Genomic DNA, 9,285 nt, shown 5'->3' with positions numbered 1-9,285 from the left:
GAAATTGTTTATGCTCTTCAGTGTGCTAGTTAGGCTCAGCTATGTAACCTTTGGACTTAGGTCAGATTCAGTTAGTGTCTTATTTGCTAATTTGGTTCTTAATCGAGTTTAGTCACCCTTAATCCAGATTAGTGCTTAATCTTCATTTTTAGAGTTGTTAGTTGGTCCTAATTATTTCCTAGCTTTTGTTTGGTTTCAAATCAATTCCTAAGGCTTTAAAACATGAAATATTTATACCCAAAGGGTCTGGGTATGGGTTGGGGGCATTTTCCAACCCCTAATCCCCTTTTGTTGACTTTTGAGGTCACTCAAAAAGTCTATTTTTGCCTTTGTGCGAAAATTGCAAGTGGCTACAATGAGTTGCATCACCTCACCTCTACTTAATGGTTAACCTTAGTATGGGTTGAGTTAGAAACTTCTAGATTTGTAGGTGGGTGGGAGAAGTTATTGCTCTTTTTGGTGGTTGAGTTTGAGGCTTATTTAAAGGTCCTTCTTGGAGTAGTTTTGGTTGTTACCCAATCTCCAATTTTAGAGAGGAGTCTTGGAAGAGTGAAGGAAGGAAGGGAAAAGCTCTACTCAAATTTGTTCATTTGCCATTACCTCTTTGTGAAGGTAGGAGTTCTTCATCTCCCTTGTTCAGATTTTTATGCTTGTTTCATGCTTATGCTACTTTGTTGTTGTTTGAATGCTTGTATGTATGTTGGGTATATTGGGAAGGATTGCAACCATTGTTTTTGAATGTTTTTCTTTCATGTTTATGTTTGAATTTTGATGTTTTCTTGTATGGGTGTTTTGGTATTACTCACCCTTGGATAGGGTAGAAGTGACCAATTTTGGGAAAGGTCTTTTTAGTTGGACTCCAACAAGTGTAGAGTCTCTTCTTAGGATGAGAAGAGGGAGAGAGCGTAGGGTGTTATGGGCCCCTACCTGTTAGCTCAAACCCCATATGAGTTGGCATGTTAAAATGGAAGAATAGAAGTTCTTGGTTTATAGCCTCGATTGGGCACCTGGTTTGGTGTTGTGTCTGACATCTCCTATTGGAAGAATCCACCTTTTCCTAGTTTTGATTCATTGTGAATCCTATTGTGAAAACCTTGTATGAATATGCATGTTTGATTTGTCTTTTGGTCATGCTTGTTGACACTTGATCAGATTTTGTTCTCTCCACAGTTCTTAGAAAAGTGTTGCAGAAATTGATGCCAAACCCTTGATGAGGGTCATGAAGGAAATTCAATTAAATTGTTGTAATTTTGGGATTGGAATCCTATGTAATTTATTTTTTCAAAACCTTGTTGTAATGGGAATGATACCGGGTTCTCTTCCTGGTTCTTTCCCGGTTGAACCTTTGAATCAGATTTGCCAATAAAATGATGGTTGAGTAATATTGCTTATCATGAGATTTAATCGTAATTTTTAGTTATATGAATACACATCAAAAATAGGATGGAAATGATGTTGATTCAATTAGGCAAAAATTTCATGTTTCTTTATATGTTGAAAACAAGAAAATCATATTATGAATGAAAAAAATTTAGTTTTGTGATTATTGGAATTAAATCAATCCTTGCATTGTGGCTTAAATGGATAATTAAAACTCTTGTTTTATTAATTTGCAAGTGGTCCTATTAGATTTACTTAAAAAAAAAAAATCATCCCCTCTTGGTTAATATATCCACTTCTAAATTTATACTTAGAAAAATTTTGACAAAAAAAAATGTTCCAAGAGAGTAAAAACTCTCTGGTTTTTGTATGGAGAGACAAATTTAATGCCCTTCGATAATAGGGAATCTAAAAGATTCTCTTACTATCCTTTTTAGCTTTATTGAATATTACATTTAAAATGAGAAACCATAATAAAGTAAATATCAAAAAAGAAAGAAAGAAATTATAACTAACTAAATATCCTAAGACTTACCTATAAAACTTTATGCCTTTAATGCATACCCATCTCCCCTTGGGCGTCAGTTTTGGAGATGCAGTTTTAAAAAGATTTTATTTTGTGAAGTCAAAGTTGTCATCATGAAAGATGATGTCACCTGTCCCCCATCCCATCCCTTTTCCCTTCTCCTTTTTAAATCTGGGCGCTCACTTCATGGTTGGATGGAAGTTTAATTGTTTTTACACAAACAAAAAAGCATATTAAATTTGTTTTGAATCATTTTTTTTTCCCTTACAAACTGGGTTGCCACCTTACCTAGGCTTGGGCCTGTGTGACGTGCTCCTCCCACACACGAAAGGGGTCTGACCTACCATGCACAGGCCTTGGGCAGCGCATGCGCAAGCCTAGGGAGAGCATGGGGGGAGGGTAGGTGTAGGGGTTAGTTATAGGTTAGTGTTAGAGGAAGTTAGTACTAAGTTTAGTTAATGTTTTAATATGTAGTTACTTTTGTTATTTGTTAATACTTTTAAATTAGTTAGTTTTAAATGTAATTTAATTTGTTAGTATAATTTATATAATTATAAATTAAGTTTGGATTATAGTGTTAGTAAGTTAGTTTAAAATTTATTAAAGTTTAGTATATGTTATATTGTGTTAAGATATCATTTAAGTTTGTTAAGTATGAGTAGTATTAAGGTAGTTTAGTATTAATTAGTTATGTTAATTTTGTTACTTTTTATTATTTATTAATATTTGTTAGTAGTTTTGTTATTAATAGTTAGTTAGTCAGTTTAAATATAATTAAGTTTAGATTTAGTTAGTTTTAATATTAATGTTAATTTAGTTTTGAGTATTAATTAGTTTTAATTTAAAGGTTAATTGGCTATTTAAAATAAGTTTAAATGTAGATTTTATTTGATTAGATGGTTAAAAATTTCTAAAGGTCTTTAAGAACATTGATCATGTACTATATGAAAATTATGTTAGTAAGGTTTTACTAATGAAATCTAGTTTAGATTTTAATTTATTCAACTTTCGTTATATGATTAATGTCATCGTTATCTTAGAATAATTCTTAAATTTTTTAAATATATTTAGTTTTAGTAAGTATAATTAGTGTTAGTATGTTTTATTGTGCTAAGTTTTAAATTTAAGATAGTCGAATTATTCAATGGTATTCGTTTTAAGTGTTTAGATTGTAAGGTAAATTTGGAAATTAGTTTTAAATTTAGTAGTAATTTTATACATTTAAAGTTTTAATAAACTTATTGTTGTATATGAGCAATGTTAGTATGCTAATAGAAACCAAATTTAAATAAAGCTTCTACAAACTAAACAAAATTCATAAACTTCAAGATAGACTAAGATGAACTCTCAATTGAGAATATGAGCCATTAATGGACTCTCTCAATGAGAAGCTCTCTTGTTGAGTAGCTTTATCTAAATGGATAGGATGTATGCTCAATATGCTTCCAAAGGCTTCAATGGATGATTGTGGATTTTTGGTGTGGATAGATGGCTTTAGTATGGATTTGGCTCTCAAAATAGCATTATAACTTTACTTCATGGATTGTGTTATTTTGCAAAGGGGAAGGATCCAATTTATAGCCAAGAGGCTTGAGGGATTGAGGGCTAAGATGTAAGGATGGAAAAAAGCTCATGGAGGGCTTAGATTGCATGAGAGGAGAGCACATGGATTGTGCTTCGTTACAACCAATCAAAGAGTGACACATGTCACATGGTGAGAGGATGGAGAAAAGGGGAAGGATGAGTCAACAAAGGAGGCTCAAGGGATAAAATCTTCATAAAGACCTTTCATAAGTTCTTTGTAAGAACATTTATGACTTTGTGGGCTTTATAAAGTTTTGTGGTTGAAGATATTTGTGAGAGATACCATGAAATTCGAATTTAAGGGTTTAGGGGGGTTTTAAGCTTGCTTAGGGTTGTAAAAATGATTAGAGGAAGGGTTAGAGATGGCTTAGGACTAGGCAAGTGGATGGCAAGTGGATTGCAATTAATGAGGGTGGGTGAAGGAGGAGATATTTGTTAACTTTGCCTTGAGTTAGCAAGTCTTAACCCATGTTTAGGGAATGTGACAAGATTAGGAGGGGATTAGGATTAGGGTTAAAGACATCTTCTAGAAGAGTCTAGGCTTTGGATGAGGATGAAGACTTTCTAGAAGAGTCTAGAACTTCCTAAGATAAGATTTTATGAAATAAATAAAGTTTTATTTATTTCAAGGGTTTGGGTTGAGGAGATATTTATTAAAATATTTTTAATAAACATGAGGATTAATATTTAATCTTGATTAAATATTTTGAGTTGGGATTAGGGGTAGGAAATGATGAGATTAGCCTTTAATCGAAATTAAAGAAGGATTAGAAGATTTTGGAAGAGGTTATTGGTCTTAAGGAAATTGGCCAACTTTTGGGAAAAAAATTAATTAATTATTTATTTTGGGATTTTTGGTCAATTTATTAATTAAATAATTAATAAATAAGGAAATAATGTTTAAATAAGATTTAAACATTTTTGGGAGGGATTCCTTAATTAAATATTTTTAATTAAGATAAAGGGATTTAATGGCATAAAAATAAATTAATAAATTAAATAATTAATTAATTAATTAATGATGATGTCATCAGGACTTTTTCAGAAAATAAAAATACTTTATTTTCTAAAGAATTTTTAGGTGTCTACAATTGTGAGCTATTATCTTGTTTTAGTACATTAGTATATGTTAGACAAATAGAAAATGTTAATTTGTTTTTCTTTATCAATTAGTCAAATTTAAGTGTAATTTATATTGTTAATATCTTTAGAAATGCTTAATTTTAATAGTATTATAGATTTAAATAAAATTGAGATTAGAGTAAAGTTAATTAAAGTATATTTATGTGTATGGTTAGATGTGAGACTTGTTTTAATTAGTCCCTTGATTTAATATTTTTAAGTTAATTATACCCGTGTCCATTTATATGGTCATTCATTTATTTTAGATGTATTGCGGTCAAATTAATGAAATATTGAAACAACTGTTGATATCAATTTAATAACGAGAGTTCAAATCTTAACAATGTATTCCTCCACAAGATTATAAACTTAAGATGTAGAGCATTGTTACTTTAACTATGATCACAAACATATCTACTTAATGAATTTTAATTATTAACTTAAAATAAAATAAAATTTGTGTGTGTTTTTGCCCTCGTGTTTTTGGGCATGACATACATTCAAAGGATCTATGCCCTTCTTTACCACATCTGAAACAATTTCCATAAAATCCACCTCTAGAATAAGAATTGCATCTTCCTCTGTAAGAACTAGTACCTCCTCGGTAACAATCATGACCTTTTCACTCGGTCTTGCCTTTGTCATTATTCTTCCATTCAGATTTTTCCTTATCTTGCACATAATTGTCAGATCTGCCACCTTCTCCATAAGATCAACATCTGCCTCTTTTGGAATTTACCACCTCTACCTCTTTGTCTTTATTCATGCTTCTTTATCAAGATCTCCTTAGCTTTCAAGGCATAATGGTATGCTTCTTCCACACTTTCCAATTTAAAAAAACTTATTTCATCTTGAATTCCATATCTTAATTCATTTATGTACCTTGAAATTTTCTCAACATCATCATCCACATGTCCAAATCTAATGTGCAATCTATAGAATTCCTTACTATACTCCTTCACAGTCATGTCTCTTTATCTCAAATTCTATGTCTTTCTCAACAAGATAACTCGGTAATCAACTGGAAGGAATTTTTTCTTCACTTTGTTCACCATCTTCATACAAGTTCTAATCTTCTCCTTTCCTCTCCTTTGTCTATTAGTTTGTAAATGCTCCCACCATAGTGAGGCATGCTCTTTCAACCTAGTAACTACAATCTTCACCTTCCTATTATTAGGAGCGTTTTCATACTCAAAGAACTTCTTCATTTTAGAGATCCAATATAACACAACATTGGTATCCAATTTTCCATCATAAGGAACAACTTCTATAGCAGGCTTTGAATTAGCTCTAGACAATACTCTCAACAACCTTGCTTCACCTTAATCTTCTTTAGGTTCTAGATTATGGTTTGGCGCTACTGCTTCATCATCAAGATGTGTTCCTCTCCTTAGGGCTATCTCTATAGCATCTAATTTGTCTATAATTTGTCTCAATGTATTTAAAATTGCATTATTAGCATTTCCTCTATGTCAAACCATCTTTACAAATTAGGTCCCTGTAAGTTTGTAACCCCCTATAAGATGTAGGTCAAATCCTCAGATCTTCTACCCTACAACCAAATTCACTTAGGGTTCTACATAATCCAATCTCCACAAGGATAAACCTAGAGCTCTAATACCATCTAATGTAGGGAGGGATGAGGAATAACTAGGGCCAAGGGTACACCCAACTACCCCAACCACCTTGTGGAGTAAACACAACAGAAGCAACCAATAGAGAACAACACCAAGGAGAGAGAGAACACAATATTTTATTGATTCATCAAGTAAGCAGTATACATGTCTAAGCTATAAGGCCTTCTAGGTTATGACTAGATACAAAATACAACTTCCAGAGCCATGATTCAACTTCAAATTCATATTTCTAGGCACATATGCATTCCCCCTTTTTTTAAAACCCTTTAAGTTCTATCCCTTAACCTAAGCCTAATTAATCCATTTATACTTGCCAAAATGACTTACAAAAGATTCTAGAACATTACATAATAGAAAGGCTAACCTCAAAATGGTCAACACTCATCCCTTAAAAAGATCTTATCATTAAATTCATGATCAAAATTAAATACGTAAGTTGGCTCCCACTAAGAACCAAATACAGGCAACTTGTCTTAAGAAGGAACTAAGTATCAAAAAATAATAGTCTAACACGACATGCACTAGATAACTCGACACACACTGGAACTCAACAACTGGAAACTAACACTCGACAACAACTAGAAACTGGCACTCGGTAGTAACTAGAATTTGACAACAACTAGAAACTAGCATTCGGTAGTAACTAACAAAATGAACAAAAGTGTGTGATTACGAGGAAACCTAGGATGCTCCTACATCATAAGAATTCACTACCTCTTGTGTCATGTCCCCTTTTCAAATAATTAAAAAATAATAATCTTTGCTAAGGCAGGCAGGCCCAAGAAAGTGAAGTTTCAGAAAAAGGGGATTAATCTTTGAAAACCGTTGGATTAATAAATGAAAATTATTATTAAAATATGTTTCATTAACCTCTCTTGGATGTGAGTTACAGTTATGCCCTCTTTTAAAGGGTTTTGGAGGCATTTTGGGCTCATTCCAGAACTGGATTTTTGCTCATTCTTTGTTATTCTTCAGAGGCTGCCTAACCTATGGAGAAGGAGACCCAAGAACGGGAGTTTGCAGGTTTCCAGGGAGACCCAAGAACGGGAGTTTGCAGGTTTCCAAGAAGGCTAAGGATGGGAGTTTGAAGCCATTCCATGTGCATGCTCATACAGAGTTTGCCTTTGTGCTGAACAGTGTAGATTTGTGGGTTTTTGGGTGTGTTTTTTGCATGAGTTTGGTGTTTTCAGTTGAGCATTTCATATCAGTTTTGGTTGCTGCTGTATTTAAGACTTTAAGCTGTTAAAATAGAGCTGAATATATGTATTGGGATGTGATTAAACTTTTGAGATAGTTTATTAGTGTTGTGTGGTGTTTCCGGGCATTTTTGTGTTAATTTCGAGAGCCCGATGAGCATAGTTTTTGTCCTACATTTGAGAACTGTTGTGTAAAGGCTATATAGATCTGAAAATTTTATTTTGTAGGCTGTTATGCTGCTGAAATTTCTGTAAAAATGTCCACTTTCAGATTTATTAATAATTGGTGAAGCTGTGAAGCTTTTGGCACAATTTCTGGCATACCCGATTTGGGGTTTCTTGAGAAATTTGGAGGATCTTTGTGATATCAGTTGTTTGATTTTGAAAATTTGATTAGAGGCATGAAATACCATATCAAATTAGAAAAGGGACATTTCATCTTGACTATGTGGTTATCTAGTTAGGCTACCACTCCCACCATGCAGGGAAAATAATGAACAATCCACATAGAACTAATCAAACCATAAAATATTCCTAGGAAAGGAATTCTAATAGATAAATCTACCTCAAGGGTAAGACAAACTACTCAAGAAGAAAATATAACCAAATCTAAAAGAACACTCATCCAATACCAACACCATATACCAAGTCAACATACATATACCAAGTATATATTGAATACTAAAATTATGAAATAAACTCTATAAAAGATATCCACCTCAAGTCAAAAGATGCAATTACCATGAATCACCAATCACCATCAATGAAAGTAAACACCAAAAATAAGTACAACACCAATAAATAAACCACTAGAGGCAAATAAAAAAATTAATGGAGGAGACTTAGGCTACATACTAGGGAGTTTCATCACATGGTCAAACTACTTGAGTTACTCTGGACTAGTCTCTCACTAGATCCTAGACCCTCAAGCATGGAGTTACCCCATACTGGTCACTCTAGACCTCAAACCCTTAATGTGACACATGTAAAACTAGAATAACCTCTCATGAAGATGATGAAAACCAGACATATCTCTCACTAGGTATCATCCTATTACCATCCTTAGCTTGTACAAGCACTCAAGGAATGGGTGAGGCACATCTCTAGCTTATCCTTTTAATGTATCTCAAGGAAAAATGGTTAGACAAGATATTTTAACTACTATGTTATCACTTATTACACAATGTACAATAGGTTACCCTAGTACTAACCACTTTGGGTCTTGAACCCCTATTGCAAGCCACTCCCAAAGACATGTACCTAGACAACCTTCGCTAAGCACATAAACCACACTTGTGGTGTCCCATAACACAATACTCATAATGATAGAACTATATTCCTTAACAGGAAACCCAAAAGTAATTTGGTTCTCAAAACCCAAGTCATCATATATGCTCACCAAATAAATCTCATAAACATAACCCTCAATTTTGAATCATTAAGTACATCCTGACATCTAGTCAAATAATTGTCATAAAATAAATCTTAAAAGATGCCTCTGGTGCACATCCTAGTTTGGCTAGATAAATAGTTCACATAAAATCCATCACAAAATAAAACATCACATTAAAATTTTCAAAACCCATCACAAAACAAATATCACAAAACCTCAAATAAACACACATCAAATAATACAAGGTTCGATGAATGATTTGGATTAGATTGTTTTCAAAAAAATTGTTTGATTATATAAAGTTTATTAAAGTGTAGATAAATTTAGTATGTTAATTATCCAATTAGTTTAAATTAATTATTATTTGTTAAATCAATAATATTTAACAATAAAAATAAAATATTTTCAAAGTTCATAAGATTGAGTTTTTATGCATTTTCTCTATCT

Source organism: Cupressus sempervirens, chromosome 6, assembly GCF_028749045.1.
Source record: "Cupressus sempervirens isolate cs-2001-9-10 chromosome 6, ASM2874904v1, whole genome shotgun sequence".
NCBI lineage: Eukaryota > Viridiplantae > Streptophyta > Pinopsida > Cupressales > Cupressaceae > Cupressus > Cupressus sempervirens.
This window is presented reverse-complemented; position numbering follows the sequence as displayed.